The 5,586-nt window shown below is 44.4% G+C and overlaps 1 pseudogene; it reads right to left on the reverse strand.

Moving 5' to 3' along the window:
- Nucleotides 1-469: 469 nt before the first annotated feature.
- Nucleotides 470-587, reverse strand: LOC124617127 (annotated as a pseudogene).
- Nucleotides 588-5,586: the final 4,999 nt, after the last annotated feature.

A 5,586-nucleotide genomic window follows, 5' to 3' on the forward strand; every position in this document is an offset into this window, starting at 1 on the left:
CTCTCCGCAAACCCCAATAAAAATCGAGCAGCGATCATAAACGTTGGTACTAGTTATTCTCCACATCTTCACGCTACAGTGGGTTACTTTCCCACCAATGGATGACATGGCAGTTCGGTTGTAGAAAAACTGGCTGTTAACGTTCCATCACGAGAGTCACACGTTGTCATTTTGCGAAAGACCGTCACGCAATGGTTTCTTCATCCGTGAAAAGAGAAAGAATTCGCAGGGTGGAAAATCACGAGGACTTGAGGACTCCTCTCCGTCCAAACAGGCCTCGGAAGGCCCAACGGTACCGACCAGCCGTCGTGTCATCCTCTGCCCACGGGTGTCACAGGACGCGGACATGGAGGGGCACGTGGGCAGTATAACGCTCTCCCAGCCTTATGTCAGTTTACAAGACCGGAGTCGCTACTTCTCAATCAAGTAACTCCTCACTTTGGCCCACAAGGGGTGAGAACACCCCGTTTGCCAACAGCGCTCGGCAGACCGGATAGTCACCTGTCCAAGTGCTAGCCCAGCCCGACAGCGCTTAACTTCAGTGATCTGATGGGAACCGGTGTTACAACTGCGGCAAGGCCGTTGGCAGGATGCGAAAGAGGGAGTCAAAATACGAGGACTGAATGAAGCAGCATATATGACCAAGTCCTGCACACATTGAGTTGGAGCGCTACTGTCCTACAGCAGATACACCCTTCTTTGATAGCTTCTAGTGGTGTTTGACTGTGTCCTACAAAGTTCTAAGCAATTTCAGTAGAATGCTCCTGCGAAGGTTCGTCCCTTACGAACATAGTCTGTTGGCATCACTACATGGAAGACCCAGAACTTCTCGATAATAGTTGACTCTTCGCCTTTTTTTTGCAATGATAGATCCATATGCACCCTTTGCTTGCTTTGTTCCTTTGTCTCGAAACAACAGCGATTGAGTAGCTAAAGAAGTCATCTGAAGTGTCCTGACACAGCTGCAAAATTTACGCTGCTGTCTGGTTGAATAGGTATGAGCAGTCACGGAATCCAGCAAGGGACAAACTGAATCGTGCGCGAAATGTCGTAGAAGATTCGACAACTAAGCTATGACTGATGCTCACTTTTATTTCGACTCTTCCAACGGCGTTCTATGGAAATACCTTGTGGAGATTTAAATGTATACCTGTACTGTAGGGACGTACTCGTATCTATAATCAAACAAATATTAATTGCGTAACTTTTATTTATTAAAATTATGTCTAACACTTCGTACGTCTGATTTGTCAGATGCTAGTCACGTGGGACCATTGAGGTCTAGCGTGTCTTGAGCATAGTCCACACAAACCCATTGATTCCTGATACGCATAACAGCTGACGTTGCTTGGTGGGGTCGCGTCAGAGATATGAAGGTCAACTTTCTTTTCAATGGGGTGCTATAGTTTGGTACTTATTTTCTGATAGCGGCTATCGAGACGAATCCAATGATGTGTAACAGTAAGGTCTTTGAAGGTCAACGAAGGTCAAAAAGGTGGCATGAACGTCAATTTACAGAAGGTGTTCGAAGTGATGACCATTGGTATCAATGCTGTCCTGTAATCTTCTTATCATGGACTGAATGCTATTCCTTATCACTTCGGCACCTATCGAAGGACAAGCTCTGACAATTCTCTCTCGTATATCGTGCAAATAGTAAAAATTCGCAGAATACGGCGTATCCATCTAACATGCCATTGACATGTAAACACGATTCGACGGTTTCGCAATACAACACTAATAGGAATGATCAGACTGGTATCGTCGAATCAAGCGAACGTGAATGATGTATTCCTTCGAAGAAAAAATCCATATGCTTCTCATTTACGGAAAATGCCAACGAAATACAAGGGAGCTAGAGACTTATACGCTGAAAGGTATCCTCAACGTACTCACTCTACGCGTCGTACATTTAAATATGTGTATCTTAAATTCAGAACAACTGGATCTTTAACGCATCGGAAACATATCCGGCAAAGGAAAGTTACTAACGAGGAAACGGAAATTGGTACTCTTGACACTGCGGTTCGTGGTTCGAGATTATTGTGTTTGTTCGCGTCAAATAGCAATGGAATCTGGCATGATCCAGACTAATGATGTTCGTGTTCTGCATCGTCATACATATCATCCTTACCATATCAGTATCCACCAAGAATTAACTGGCACGGATTGTATGAGTCACACTTAACTCTGCCGATGAACTCAACTTCAGTTTCAGAGAGATGACGCAAGTATAATTTGATTTTATTTACTGACGACGCTATATTTGCGAACCATGGTAACGTTAATTTGCATAACATGCATTATTGGGGAACTGAAAATCCATGTTGGCTGCGGCAAGTTGCACACCAAAAACCGTGGTCGGTGAATGTATGGTGCGAGATTTTGGAGGACAGAATTATAGGCTCCTATCTGATCGAACGAAATCTTAATGGTAGGAAGACCAAAAAATTCCTGCAAAAAACATTAGGTCTTTTATTGGCAGAAATACCTTTAGGAACAAGGAACAGAATGCGATAGCAACACGATGAGTGTCCGACACATTTTTCGCTGATGGCTAGAAATGAGTTGGATAGGCAATTACCAAATCATTGGATTGGACGTGGAGGAGATGTGTCGAGGCGGCTCGTTCGCCAGACTTAAACGCCTCTGGATTTTTTTACTGTGGGGATTCGTGAAAGACATTGTTTATAAAGACCTTCCAACAACACCTGAAGCTATGGGAGAGAGAATTGGCATTGAATGTACTTCGATAAACACCAATGTGATAAGGAATACAACGCAATCCATGAATGAGAAGATTTCAGCACTGCGTTGATACCAATGGTAATCACTTCGAACATCTTCTGCAAATAGACATTCATGCCACCTTTGTGACCTTCATTGACCTTCAAAGACCTTACTGTTAGTCATCATTTGATTTGTCTCGAAAGCCGCTATCAGAAAATAAGTGCCAAAATATAGCATCCCATTTAAAAAAACAAAGTTGAGCTTCATATCTCTGAAGTGACCCCACTTAGCAACAAAAAACCAACGTCATATTATGGCCCCCGTTGTTCCACTCAATTTTTGTTCCACAAACTTTTCAACTCCTATCATACTTTCTTGGTGGCAAAAGTTAGTGACTCACCGTGTATAAATCAATGTTCTAACTTCAATCTTCACAATGTTGGTGAGAAACTTTTAGAATTCAAAAATGAATTACCTAATGATATTTCATAAGAAGTGGTGTCACCAGTACTGAAACCGCTTTGTAATCACGTTTGGTAAGAGTCTTTCCTACTAGCCAGGATGGACGCTTCTGCCCAGAATGAAATTTGCAGCAACACTGGGTTGGGACCTTGCAGTACCACTGCAAGCAGAGTGTCAAGAAAGCTCATTTAGTGTCGACATCATTTATTTAAGAGTTAGATGTCTTCGTCCAGGTGGCATGAATGGTCATTGAGCCAGCAGTGTGCTCCCTCAGAATAACACATTGTTAAGCAAGCGTGGAGCCGTGGCGATGTGCGTTTATGCTGCAACAGAGGAGCACTGCCAAAGCGGAATAGTAATGGTCGGTGAAATGGTCTTGCTGACGCCAAGATGACGTCAACCTGGCAGCCTGTAAGCTTGCGCTAGACTGCAGGAAGCTTCATAGCAACTGGCTGCAGTCTACCTTAGGAATCGCTTAGTGTCAGAGGATGACATCCGGGAAGCGACCTTCACTCGGTGGCATAGGCCCTCGAGACCCAGAACTATCAAGTGGAACTGGCAGCTTGTACTCCAGCGATTTCGTCTACCTGATGAAGCTGCTAGGTAATGTTGAAGCTGCTCGCTTGTCTATAGGACAATCGACTTTCGTGGAGACTGTCGCAGTCCAAGAACAAATGCTGTTAATGGCTGAGCAGGAAGCACTTACAGTCGTGTGTGGCCTACTGTGTTGAAACAAAGTCATCACATACGTAGCTGTGGAAGCTCAGCATTATGCTATGGTATGTGGATACTTTGCCTGCCACTACAATAGACTGCTTTGCTGCAAACTGCTATGCCAGCATTATTTTAACAATATTTCACACGTGGCTCACATCTTCTCCTGCACCGACATTTACACTTTTATATGTTGCCCTTTCCTGCACAATGCTTCACACGGTCTATGGTCACTGCTTCACCCACCCTGTTGAAAAGCTGTTGTTACGCACTGATTTGGTAGGTAGTGGATAGGAAATTCGAATGGATGGATGGACGCGACGATGAACAGAAGGTGGACCAGGTTTAGGGCAATTCCCGAATACGCTGATAGTTTCTGCAGTTTTGTTGAACGTGCTGAAACATTTTTCCCCACACTGATTTACCAGCCGGCCGCTGTGGCCGAGCGGTTCTAGGCATTTCAGTCCGGAATCACGCTGCTGCTACGGACGCATGTTCGAATCCTGCCTCGGGCATTGCGGGCATGGATGTGTGTGATGTCCTTAGGTTAGTTAGGTTTAAGTAGTTCTAAGCCTATGGGACTGATGACCTCAGATGTTAGATCCCATAGTGCTTAGAGCCATTTGAACCATTTCAACTGATTTACGCTTTCCATGTCAACAAAAAGGTTTTAGAGATAATTATGGTGGCGTCTAGTGGGTTATTCAAGTAGCTTAGATTTCCTGCTAGCAGTGTCTCTAAACGATTGTCAGGTAAATATAGCAGAGGATACATTAGCCTTAGAGCTGTAGTTGCTGTTATTATCGCTGGAAACCGAAATTCTGAGCTGAGATGTCACATTTGTGATGACAGCTTCGATCGAGTCATGCACAGAGTATAACCTGTGAGGTCCTACCGTCTGAAAATATCGTCGCATTGTAAGGTTGCACTGTAGACACCCTCCTGCGGATATTCATCCCCAGGGATAGCACTAACTCACGCGTCTCTAAGACGGTTTGCTCCACCATGGAGAGACATATCTTCATCTGCTTCCTCTGCCATCAGCGCAAAGGCTGCGTCTTAATGATGAAGCACTCTTTTCTTTCCGCCTTGCCCTAAAACGAACGTGCATAATTCATTGCACACTAAAACAATCCAACTGTCAGAATCTTCCCAACAATATATCACGTACCAACTGTGAGTTACTATATGTGTTCGTGTTCCTTCTAAAAGCACAATCAGACGGTCAACAGTTCCTACGGTAAATCTGCTCCTTATATTGAACTCATCTTAACTATGTACATCCGTATCGCTCTCCTCCTCAGCATGTGCAACTATTTCCTGATAATTAGCATGGCTGTACAGGACAACTGTAACACAAGAGCTTTCTCTTTCTCTAAATGCCCCTGCTATTTCTGTAATTCTCCCCTTATTTCTGTCCCTCTCTACGTCGGCATAGCTCTCGGTATTTGTGCGTATGGCTACGTGCTTGTAAATTGCACCGGACCAGTTTGCTGTATTCATGCCATCTTTCTTTCCTTTCTATCCCCCTTCCCCCTCCTTTGAGAGCGATGCCCAGAACTGAGGTGTTAACGAGTCCAGGATGCTCTAAAAGGGCTCAGTGCACCATTGTGGGTAACAGTTGTTCGAGCAGGAAGCTACAGTTTATCAGTTATTTTTGAAGTCACCTCCACCACCTGG

This window comes from Schistocerca americana, chromosome 5 (genome assembly GCF_021461395.2).
Source record: "Schistocerca americana isolate TAMUIC-IGC-003095 chromosome 5, iqSchAmer2.1, whole genome shotgun sequence".
NCBI classification, from domain to species: Eukaryota; Metazoa; Arthropoda; class Insecta; order Orthoptera; family Acrididae; genus Schistocerca; species Schistocerca americana.